Source organism: Arachis ipaensis, chromosome B9 (assembly GCF_059453495.1).
Source record: "Arachis ipaensis isolate K30076 ecotype BB chromosome B9, ASM5945349v1, whole genome shotgun sequence".
Taxonomy (NCBI): domain Eukaryota; kingdom Viridiplantae; phylum Streptophyta; class Magnoliopsida; order Fabales; family Fabaceae; genus Arachis; species Arachis ipaensis.
The window spans coordinates 140850315-140863628 of NC_142444.1; the positions used below are offsets into that span (position 1 = coordinate 140850315).

At 36.6% G+C, this 13314-nt stretch overlaps 1 non-coding gene across 1 annotated transcript; it reads right to left on the reverse strand.

Moving 5' to 3' along the window:
* Positions 1-4309: 4309 nt before the first annotated feature.
* On the reverse strand, positions 4310-4417 carry LOC148546584 (small nucleolar RNA R71). The gene has a single exon (XR_015901090.1). It is a non-coding gene; the product is annotated as a small nucleolar RNA R71 (small nucleolar RNA).
* Positions 4418-13314: the final 8897 nt, after the last annotated feature.

Here is a 13314-nt window from a genome sequence, read left to right on the forward strand (position 1 = left end):
GTCTTTCTTTTGAAAACAAGAATACAACAGATTCAAATAAATATGAGCACATGAATGATTTGCCATAGTTTTGTGTGAGGCATTTCATTTATTCATGAAAGGATGAAATAAAGTCATTAAATTGATTTGCCATAGTTGTGTTTAGTATGAGGGGTTGATAGAATGCTTTTAAGAGATTGTGATTAGGTGGTTACACATTCTGTTTTTTCCTCCAGTTTTTGAGTTTAGGGTGGTAGTTATCTTTTTAGTATAGCCTTGTAAGTACTAGGTTCTGGTGGTGAACAAATCTATATATTGAAAAAAGTGGAACTTGTATAGTGCAATTTTGATGAACAAGGTGCTTGTAGTTGGGAACTCAAATCTTCTATCCCATTTTTCTGTGTGAATGATTTTGAAGATGTTAAGTTTGAGAATCTTAAAATAGAAGAAAAAGGGAGGTCTCATGATTTTACAGGTGTTAGATTTTTATTGAAGGAACTAAGGAGATAGGAAAATGGGATAGAAGATTTCAATTCCCTAATGAAACGTGTACCTTACTCATTGATTTTCTTTACTAATATCATATTCCCAATCCCCCCAATTTATGTCATGTGCAAGAAGTAATTGTTACTTGTTAGTTCCTATAAATAAATTAAAAAAAAAAGAAAAAATTATTTTTTATTCTATGGTCATCTTGAATAGCTTATTCTTGGTATAAAGTATAAACCACTTATTCCTAGTTATCATACAAAATGCCTTTGTATTATAGATAGAGGTTCTTATACCCAAATAATTTTTACCAAGTTTTCAATGCCTAGCAAGTAAATATTGTAAATATGTATTATTTGGAGTAACTTTAATAAAAAGATAACATTATGTTGGTGTTGTAAAAACTGATTAAATTATAGTATCTGTATTCTAACCCTATCATGAAAATTTGTTCAAACACATTTGTCCCTCTCAAAGCAGCTTCTTTCTTCTTTCTTTTTCATTTTTTCTTTAAGAAAAATAGTTTTGTAGACTTTCAAAGCATGCTACAACTAATTGGTCTACTATAGTAATACTTCTAATTGAGCTACTCATGGCTATTTGGCCCATTTCTGTTACAGAAATTTAAACTAATTGTCTCTCTTTCCTTTTTCTTTTTTAATTAATTTATTTTTTATCCTATTTCCTTAATACATTTTTTAACTTAGATAAACAAAACGTGTTAAAATCAGATATTAAAATTCAAAGCAGGTTTGGTACCGGTTATTTCTTGTGTTTATTATGTACAAGAACAAATCAAACCTACATATAAAATGAAGAACCATGAACAGGAGGGTTTATTATTTGCTTGGAATGTGGGGTGTAGAAGTATCATTTTGGAGGGTGATGCAGAGTTATCGAGAGAGAGAAGACAAGAATTCAACCATTCTCATAATGGCACCACTGCAGGATATCCTTAAATATGTTGGCTGGTTTATAGGTTTAGTAGTTGTATAGTTGTATTGTTTCTAGGGAATATAATAAAGCGACTGATGAGCGGATAATTTATACGCTTTTTGACATTGTTTGTACATAGTTTTTAAAATGTTTTAGTTACTTTTTAGTATATTTTTATAGTTTTTATGCAAAAATAACATTTCTGGGCTTTACTATGAGTTTGTGTATTTTTCTATAATTTCAGATATTTTCTGGCTGAAATTGAGGGACCTAAGCAAAAATCTGATTCAGAGGCTAAGAAAGGACTGCAGATGCTATTGGATTCTGACCTCCCGGCACTCAAACGCATTTTTCTGGAGCTATAGAAGTCCAATCGGTGCGTTCTCAATTGGGCTGGAAAGCTAACATCTTGGGCTTTCCAGCAATGTATAATAGTCCATACTTTGTCCGAGATTTGATGGCCCAAACTGGCGTTAAACGCCAGCTAGAGACCCTTTTCTGGCGTAAAACGCTGGAACTGGCCTCAGAACTGGAGTTAAATGCCCAAACTGGCATCCAAGCTGGCATTTAACTCTAGAAAAGGCCTATGCACGTGTAAAGCTTAATGCTCAGCCCAAGCACACGCCAAGTGGGCCCCGGAAGTGGATTTTTGCACTATCTGCACTTAGTTACTTATTTTCTGTAATCCTTAGTAACTAGTTTAGTATAAATAGTACTTTTTACTATTGTAAAAGGGGGGTGAACCTCTTTTCACTTTTATGTTACATTTGGGAGGCTGGCCATTCGGCCATGCCTAGACCTTTTTCTCTTATGTATTTACTACGGTGGAGTTTCTACACCTCATAGATTAAGGTGCGGAGCTCTGCTGTTCTTCATGAATTAATGCAAGTACTATTGTTTCTCTTTCAATTCATGCTTACTTCTTCTCCAAGATATAATCTCGTACTTAATTCATTTAAGTCAGAATGAAGGGGTGACCCGTGACAATCACCCACTATCTTCGTTACTCGCTTAGCCAAGATCCGCGTGCCTGACAACCATAAGCGGTCTACATGATGTTCAACGTATTCATTGGACGACAGCCGGAGTATAATCTCTTGGGTCTCTGATCCAAGGATTTGACTTGCCTCTCCTGACAACAGAGCATTCGAATCCGTGAGATTAGAACCTTCGTGGCAGAGGCTAGAACCAATTGGCAGCATTCTTGAGATCCGGAAAGTCTAAACCTTGTCTGTGGTATTCCGAGTAGGATCTGGGACGGGATGACTGTGACAAGCTTCAAACTCACGAATGTTGGGCGCAGTGACAGTGTGCAAAAGGATAGAGAGATCCTATTCCGACACAAGTGAGAACCGACAGATGATTAGCCGTGCGGTAGCTGTGCCTGGTATTTTTCATCCGAGACGAGAGATTCGACAGTTGATTAGCCGTACAAAAACCATACCTGGACCATTTTCACTGAGAGGACAGATGGTAGCCATTGACAACGGTGATCCACCAACATACAGCTTGCCATGGAAGAGAGCATGCATGATTGGATGAAGACAATAGGAAAGTAGAGGTTCAGAAGCAACAAAGCATCTCTAAACGCTTATCTGAAATTTCCACCAATGAATTACATAAGTATCTTTATTTTAATTTACGTTTTATTTATCTTTCAAGTTTGTTACTTTCTTGTTAAGAAAGGTTCAATCTTTAAATCTAGATACATATCTTTTAGTTTCTTGTTAGTCAAGTCATCAACTTTAATTTTAAAAATCAAATCTTTTTAATTTCTTTTTTAATTCTTTTTCAAAATAAATTTCAATCATATATTTTTAAAATTTTAATTTCAAAATCTTTTTCTAACTTCTTATCTTTTCAAAATTTATTTTCAAATCTTTTTCAACTAACTACTTGACTTGTTTGTTTTAATTTTAAAAAGTTTACTATTTCTTATCTTTTTCAAAACCACCTAACTACTTTTTCACTTCTAATTTTCGAAAATCACTAACGACTTTTTCAAAAATGTTTTTAATTAACTAATTGTTTTAGTTTTTAATTTTATTGTATTTCTTTTTCAAATTTTTGAAACTAACTTAATTAATTAAATAAAAATAAAAATATTTTTCTTTTCCCTCTTCTTAAAATTCGAATACTCTCTCTCTCTCTCTCTCTCTCATCTCTTTCTATTTATTTTATTTATCTACTAACATTTCTCTTCTACTCATCTAATCATTCGAACCCTCTCCCTCTTTCTGTGTTCAAATTCTTCTTATTCTCTCTTTACCTCATTCTTCTATTCTTCTTTTCCTCTGACACATAAAGGAATCTCTATACTGTGACATAGAGGATTTCACTACTCTCTTTGTTCTCTTCTTTTTCATATGAGCAGGAACAAAGATAAGGACATTCTTGTTGAAACTGACCCTGAACCTGAAAGGACTCTGAAGAGGAAGCTAAGAGAAGCTAAAGCACAACACTCCGGAGAGGACCTTACAGAAAATTTTGAAAAAGAAGCAGACATGGTAGCCGAACTTGAGAACAATGGTGGAGATGCAAGGAAGGTGCTTGGTGACTTTACTACACCAACTTCCAACTTCTATGGAAGAAGCATCTCAATTCCTGCCATTGGAGCAAACAACTTTGAGCTTAAACCTCAATTAGTTTCTCTAATGCAGCAGAATTGTAAGTTTCATGGACTTCCATTGGAATATCCTCATCAGTTCTTAGCTGAATTCTTGCAAATCTGTGACACTGTTAAGACCAATGGGGTTGATCCCGAGGTCTACAAACTTATGCTTTTCCCCTTTGCTGTAAGAGACAGAGCTAGGATATGGTTGGACTCACAACCTAGAGAAAGCCTGAACTCTTGGGAAAAGTTGGTGCTTTCTTGGCCAAATTTTTTCCACCTCAAAAGATGAGCAAGCTTAGAGTGGAAGTCCAAACCTTCAGACAGAAGGAAGGTGAATCCCTCTATGAAGCTTGGGAAAGATACAAGCAATTGATCAGAATGTGTCCTTCTGACATGCTTTCAGAATGGAGCATCTTATGTATATTCTAGGATGGTCTGTCTGAATTGTCCAAGATGTCATTGGACCACTCTGCTGGTGGATCTCTTCATCTGAAGAAAACACCTGCAGAAGCCCAAGAACTCATTGAAATGGTTGCAAATAACCAGTTCATGTATACTTCTGAAAGAAATCCTATGAATAATGGGATGACTCAGAAGAAAGGAGTTCTTGAGATTGATACTCTGAATGCCATATTGGCTCAGAACAAAATATTGACTCAGCAAGTCAATGTGATTTCTCAGAATCTGACTGGATTGCAAGTTGCATCCGGCAGTACTAAAGAAGCCTCCTCTGAAGGAGAAGCTTATGATCCTGAGATCCTGAGATCCTATGGAAACACCTATAATCCTTCATGGAGAAATCATCCAAATTTCTCATGGAAGGATCAACAGAAGCCTTAACAAGGCTTCAATAATAATAATAATGGTGGGATAAATAGGTTTGGCAATAGCAAGCCTTTTTCATCATCTTCTCAGCAACAGACAGAGAATTCTAAGCAGAGCTTCTCTGACTTAGCAACCATAGTCTCTGATCTATCTAAGACCACTCTCAGTTTCATGATTGAAACAAGGTCCTCCATAAAAAATTTGGAGGCACAAGTGGGTCAGCTGAGTAAAAAAGTTACTAAAATCCCTCCTAGTACGCTCCCAAGCAATACAGAAGAGAATCCAAAGAGAGAGTGCAAGGCCATCAATATATCCAAAGTGGCCGAACCTATAGAGGAGGAAGAGGCAGTGATTTTCAGTGAGGAAGACCTCAATGGACGTCCACTGACCACTAAGGAGTTCCCTAATGAGGAACCAAAGAAATCCGAGGCTCATACAGAGACCATAGAGATTCCACTGAACTTACTGTTGCCATTCATGAGCTTTGATGAGTATTCTTCCTCTGAAGAGGATGAAGATATCGTTGAAGAGCAAGTTGCTCGGTATCTAGGAGCAATCATGAAGATGAATGCCAAGTTATTTGGTAATGAGACTTAGGAGGATGAACCTCCATTGCTCATCAATGAACTAAATGCCTTGGTTCAGCAGAAATTATCTCAGAAGAAACCGGATCCCGGAAGGTTTTTTATACCTTGTACCATAGGTACCATGACCTTTAAGAAGGCTCTGTGTGACATGGGGTCAGGTATAAACCTCATGTCACTCTCTGTAATGGAGAAACTAGGGATCTTTGAGGTACAAGCTACAAGAATCTCATTAGAGATAGCAGACAAATCAATGAAACAGGCTTATGGACTTGTAGAGGATGTCTTAGTGAAGGTTGAAGGCCTTTACATCCCTGCTGACTTCATAATCCTAGACACTGGGAAGGATGAGGATGAATTCATCATCCTTGGAAGACCCTGCCTAGCCACAGCAAGGGCTGTGATTGATGTGGACAGAGGAGAGTTAGTCATTCAATTGAATGAGGACTACCTTGTGTTTAAGGCTCAAGGATCTTCTTCTGTAACCATGGAGAGGAAGCATGAAAAGCTTCTCTCAATACAGAGTTAAGAAGAGCCCCCACATTCAAACTCTAAGTTTGGTGTTGGGAGGCCACCATTACGCTCTGAGTGTCTGTGAAGCTCTCTAAGAGCTCACTGTCAAGCTATTGACATTAAAGAAGCGCTTATTGGGAGGCAATCCAATATTATTTAATTATATTTATTTTTTATAGACATTTGTTTTCCATTGCCATGTTATATTTTCTTTAGGTTGATGATCATCTGGAGTCACAAAAACAGCTGCAGAATTAAAGCGGAATAAAAAAAACAGCATCAAAAACAGCACACCCTGGAGGACAGGCTTACTAGCGTTTGAACGCTAGTAAGGATAGCAGAATGGGCATTTAACGCCCAGTCTGGCAGCATTCTGGGCGTTAAACGCCAGAATTGGTAGATAGACTGGTGTTTAACACCAGAAAAGGGTGTCTAGCTGGCGTTAAATGCCAGAATTGGCAGACAGACTGGTGTTTAATGCCAGGAAAGGCAGCAGAGCTGGCGTTAAACGCCAGAAAGGGCTGTCCAGGGGCGGTTAAATGCCAGAAAGGTGCAGGGACCAGAATTCTTTGACACCTCAGGATCTGTGGACCCCACAGGATCCCCACCTACCCCAACTCACTCACTCTCCTCTTCACACCTTTCCATAACACTCTTCCCCAAATACCCTTGACCAATCACATCAATACCTATTCCCCAAACATCATTCACCTATCAAGTCCTACCCTCTTTCCCATAATCTCTTCACCACTCACATCCATCCACTATTCCCCAAAAACCCATCATAAAACCCCACCTACCTCACCATTCAAATTCAAAACATTTCCCTCCCAAACCCAACCCCTTCTTACACAAATTCCCTCTCTCTCTTACCCTATAAATACCCCCTCATTACCATCTTCAATTTCACACAACATAAACACTTAAACCCCCTTGGCCGAATTCAAAACACCCATCTATCTCCTCTATTTCTTCTTCTTCTCCTTCTTTCTTTCTTCTTTTGCTCGAGGACGAGCAAACCTTTAAAGTTTTGTGTGGGAAAAAGCTCTGCTTTTTGTTTTTCCATAACTATTAATGGCACCTAACGCCGAAGAAACCTCTAGGAAGAGGAAAGGGAAGGCAGTTGCTTCCAACTCCGAGACATGGGAGATGGAGAGATTCATCTCAAAAGCCCATCACTAGAAAGAGGATAGAGCAAACAAGAGAGCCCACTCATGGACCTCAACAAGAGCATGAGGAAGTCCCTCATCAAGAAATCCCTAAGATACCTCAAGGGATGCATTTCCCTCCACACAACTATTAGGAGCAACTCAACACCTCTTTAGGAGAATTGAGTTCCAACATGGAGCAACTAAGAGTGGAGCACCAAGAGCACTCCATCATCCTCCATGAAATCAGAGAGGACCAAAAGGCCATGAGAGAGGAGCAACAAAGGCAAGGAAGAGACATAGAGGAGCTCAAGAACTCCATTGGTTCTTCAAGAGGAAGAAGAAGCCACAATCACTAAGGTGGACCCATTCTTTAATCTCCTTGTTTATTTTCTTTTCTATTTTTGGTTTTTATGCTTTATGTTTTGACTATGTTTGTGTCTTCATTACATGATCATTAGTGTTTAGTGTCTATGTCTTAAAGCTATGAATGTTCCCTGAATCTTTCACCTTTCTTAAATAAAAAATGTTTTCTGAAAAAGAAAAAGAAGTACATGAATTTTGAATTCTATCTTGAAAATAGTTTAATTATTTTGATGTGGTGGCAATACTTTTTGTTTTCTGAATGAATGCTTGAACAATGAATATTTTTATAGTGAAGTTTATGAATGTTAAAATTGTTGGCTCTTGAAAGAATAATGAAAAAAGAGAAATGCTATTGATAATCTAAAAAATCATAAAATTGATTCTTGAAGCAAGAAAAAGTAGTGAAAAACACAAAGCTTGCGAAAAAAATGGCAAAAAATAAAGAAAAAGAAAGAAAAAGAAAAAGCAAGGAGAAAAAGCCAATAGCTCTTTAAACCAAAAGGCAAGAGCAAAAAGCCAATAACCCTTTAAACTAAAAGGCAAGGGTAAAAAGGATCCAAGGCTTTGAGCATTAATGGATAGGAGGACCCAAAGGAATAAAATCCTGGCCTAAGCGGCTAAATCAAGCTGTCCCTAACCATGTGCTTGTGTCATGAAGGTCCAAGTGAAAAGCTTGAGACTGAGTGGTAAAAGTCGTGATCCAAAACAAAAAGAGTGTGCTTAAGAACTATGGGCACCTCTAACTGGGGACTCTAGCAAAGCTGATTCACAATCTGAAAAGGTTCACCCAGTTATGTATCCATGACATTTATGTATCCGGTGGTAATACTGGAAAACAAAATGCTAAGGGTCACGGCCAAGACTCATAAAGTAGCTGTGTTCAAGAATCAACATACTAAACTAGGAGAATCAATAACACTATCTGAATTCTGAGTTCCTATGGATGCCAATCATTCTGAACATCAAAGGATAAAGTGAGATGCCAAAACTGTTCAGAAGCAAAAAGCTACTAGTCCCGCTCATCTAATTGGAACTAATCTTCATTGATATTTTGAAATTTATTGTATTTTGTCTTCTTTTTATCCTATTTTGTTTTTAGTTGCTTGGGGACAAGCAACAATTTAAGTTTGGTGTTGTGATGAGCGGATAATTTATACGCTTTTTGGCATTGTTTTTACATAGTTTTTAATATGTTTTAGTTACTTTTTAGTATATTTTTATATTTTTTATGCAAAAATCACATTTCTGGACTTTACTATAAGTTTTTGTGTTTTTCTGTAATTTCAGGTATTTTCTGGCTGAAATTGAGGGACCTGAGCAAAAATCTGATTCAGAGGCTGAGAAAGGACTGCAGATGCTGTTGGATTCTAACCTCCCTACACTCAAACATGTTTTTATGGAGCTACAGAAGTTCAATTGGCGCATTCTCAATTGGGCTGGAAATCTAACATCTTGGGCTTTCCAGCAATGTATAATAGTCCATACTTTTTCCGAGATTTGATGGCCCAAACTGGCATTAAATGCCAGCCAGAGACCATTTTTCTGGCGTAAAATGCCGGAACTGGCACCAGAACTGGAGTTAAACGCCTAAACTGGAATCCAAGCTGGCATTTAACTCTAGAAAAGGCCTATACACGTGTAAAGCTCAATTCTCAGCCCAAGCACACACCAAGTGGGCCCCGGAAGTGGATTTTTGCACTATCTGCACTTAGTTATTTATTTTCTGTAATCCTTAGTAACTAGTTTAGTATAAATAGCACTTTTTACTATTGTAAAAGGGGGGGGGTGAACCTCTTTTCACTTTTATGTTACATTTGGGCCAGCCTAGACCTTTTTCTCTTATGTATTTACTACGGTGGAGTTTCTACACCTCATAGATTAAGGTGCGGAGCTCTGCTGTTCTTCATGAATTAATGCAAGTACTATTGTTTCTCTTTCAATTCACGCTTACTTCTTCTCCAAGATATACTCTCGTACTTAATTCAGTTAAGTCAGAATGAAGGGGTGACCGGTGACAATCACCCACTATCTTCGTTACTCGCTTAGCCAAGATCCGTGTGCCTGATAACCACAATCGGTCTACATGATATTCAACGTAGTCATTGGACGACAGCCGGAGTATAATCTCTTGGGTCTCTGATCCACGGATTTGACTTGCCTCTCCTGACAACAGAGCATTCGAATCCGTGAGATTAGAACCTTCGTGGTAGAGGCTAGAACCAATTGGCAGCATTCCTGAGATCTGGAAAGTCTAAACCTTGTCTGTGGTATTCCGAGTAGGATCTGGGACGAGATGACTGTGACAAGCTTCAAACTCACGAATGTTGGGTGCAGTGACAGTGTGCAAAAGGATAGAGAGATCCTATTCTGACACAAGTGAGAACCGACAGATGATTAGCCGTGAGGTAGCTGTGCCTGGTATTTTTCATCTGAGACGAGAGATTCGACAGTTGATTAGCCGTACAGAAACCGTACCTGGACCATTTTCACTGAGAGGACGGATGGTAGCCATTGACAACGGTGATCCACCAACATACAGCTTGCCATGGAAGGGAGCATGCATGATTGGATGAAGACAATAGGAAAGCAGATGTTCAAAAGCAACAAAGCATCTCCAAACGCTTATCTGAAATTCCCACCAATGAATTACATAAGTATCTTTATTTTAATTTACGTTTTATTTATCTTTGAATTATCAAAACTCATAACCAATTGAATCCGCCTGACTAAGATTTACAGGATGACCATAGCTTGCTTCAAGCCGGCAATCTCCGTGGGATCGACCCTTACTCGCGTGAGGTTTTATTACTTGGATGACCCAGTGTACTTGCTGGTTAGTTGTACCGGAGTTGTGAAAAGTGTGATCACAATTCCATGCACCAGTGACCAATTTTCTAGATCAGCAACATAATAAGCATAAAAGTATATCAAGCAATTAAACCTGCAAGAGAATCCAAGCATGCAGCTGTTACAAGGCACCTTTCCAAGTTTAGTAAGGAAAGCTTTTGCAACCCTGAAATGAACCAAGACATCATCGAAAATTAATGAAGCATAAATAATTATGAAATACTGAAACTTAAGAATTCTGTTCAAACTGGCAAGCTGAGATGCTAGTATTGTATATCGGTACTGTTTATAGTTCACACTGTAACATGTCTACTAACTAACATAAGCAATATCAACTACAGAAATTACAAGGACAAATGGAAAAACAAAGAGACTTTTCCAAGAATGATTTATACAACTGAAGTCTATATCAAAGAAATGAAGCCCAAGGAAGGTTGGATATATAACTGAAATTTTTCCATAGAAAAGACAAACTGATTGGTTGATAGCTGCATTCAGAATTATAACCATATATTCACATAAAAATAGAAAACAAAGAAAAATCCATGGAAGAAGATGAAAATTCTAGGTTGAACCTATAAAATAAAAAATCCTGATTGTTCTGAAACACCACAAAAATACAAGGAAACGGAAAGTACCTTTTAGAAAGCTGATGCTAAAATTAGTGACTTTACTCCAAGAAATCTCAAGACTCCCCAAACACGCCAACTCTGGAAGCAAATTGAATAAAATACATTGTTCTGTTAATCATTGAACCATGTGTTGACTAAGACAACAATGACTATACTTCCATATGTACACATCACACTGACAATTATATAGTAGTTAAGCACAATTGCAATGTGTTCTTTCTTAGAGAAATAAAAGTATTCACACACTTGAACTAATTAGCCTTCAGGAGCAAAGGTTTTGATATCTTCAATGCCATACAAGATAACCATAAAACAGACCCTGGTTTATCTAATTCCTAAACCAGCCGATCTTGTAACCATTGAAACAGCACCACTAATTACTGATATTAGAAAAATACTTAAATATTTTGGCAGCACCGCACCCGACCAGTAAAAGCATAGCATACGGCAGACAACATGATTACATACCATCAGATTAAATTCATAATATTATATTTAAAATATTTAAACATGATCTGGATCTCAGAAGTGTTAATCTTTCTAACTACCTATCCTAAACATCATAGTTTCTAGCCATTGAGATCAAAGTTCTCGCACCCTAAACATGACAAAACCTTGTTGATCTTAGAATCTAGATCAATTATGTGAACCTACTTATTTAAAAAAAATGTGACCAGCCATAGGTAACTAATTCAACTGAGTTAGCATTTCGATCAAACCAGTTTTGCTCAGCTTTCACCTAAAATAGCAAAGAGAAATAGAATCTAAAAACACAATTATCCATATCCACTAAGCACAATTATCCATATCCACTCGTTGTTTTGTTGACTTTTAATTCCACTTTCTACTTTTAATTCTACAATAGGGTTATTGACTTATTGGCCATAGACCGGGACAATAACCCTATGAAATAGAGGCAGAAAAATTCTACAATAGTTCCAATCAACTAAAACAGCAAAGACAAAAAGAGAAGCTGGTTTCACACAGCTTACCAAACTTTATAGAAAACAACTAAAAGGCTTCACATTAAAGATAAAAGACCAAGATGAACTGCAACATGTCTACTCACACACTAACCCATTATAAAACCTTAAACACCAAGCAAAATTCCAAGCCAAACACCACAAACAACATAAATCAAGCTCACCCAAAAAAAAGATTTTTTTTCAAAATAATAATAATAATAATAATAATTTAAAGGGCCAGTTAATTACTTCAAGTCATTGTCATGGAATAATTGACAAAATTCAGTTCCAAAATTAAAGCAAACAGCAAAAAATGCCACTCAGAGAAAACATAGCAGCTCAGAGAATCACAGAGAAAGTTACAAACTTTGGTGAATTAACACACACCCGAGATACTAAAAACAAAATAAAATAAAGATTGAGGATCAAACCTGAAAAGGGTCACAAGACAGGGTTTGAGTGACTGTATGAAGAAGAGCAAGCTTAGTGTTGCAACGGTTTCATGGAGCAAAATTAAAGAGCGGTGACAGAAGCAACAGAGAGGAGAGTGTGTGTAAAAGTGAAGTGAGTGAGTGGAAACACAGAAACAGAAAAACAAAGACATTAACTACATAAGAAGATGAGTGAGAAGAAATGCAAAATTTAGAAATATATTATTATTATTTTTATTATGAAGTCATGGAATAAAAATAAAAATAAAAATAAAAATAAAAAATAAGTGAAACATAGACGAGGACAAGAACCTAGCCCTTAAAATTGGCCAAATCCCTGAGGCATATTTAGTATTATGATAGTGACTTCACTAGTATTTTAAGGCACAAAAAATAACATTAGTTCTATGCCATTGAAGAAATATTAAACCAAATATAAGATTGATAATGACAATCAACAAAGAATTAAATAGCAAGTATTTCCTTCTTTTATCGCTGTCTTAGTTCCTTGAAACTCTCTGGTTTGCTCATCAATTTTACAGTGATAAACTAAAAGTTATTAAGAGAGACAAAAATCTATTTAGTCAAGAAGGTAAAAACAATACATATTTAAGCTAGATAAGTAACAAGGATCAAATTCTTTGTAACAGTACATGCATATTTAAACCAAATGCCTATTTCTGCTATTGACTACTAGGAAAGAGTTAAAACAGTACTATTAATTTGGTTTCAACTTTCAATAGGCATGCAGCTTTTTAATTTTTTTCTGAGTTTTATAAAAATGATTTGTAGCATGCTCTATGAATTATAATTAGCCAAACTTCAAAGATTTAGAGTTGTATTACTAATTATGATATAAATGAAACACTCATATATGAAATAACATCAAATAGCGTGCTATGGTGAATCATAATAGATGCAATGAAAAATCAAGAATAAAAAATCAAAGAACATAATCAACTCAAGTACAGAACAGAAAAAAATA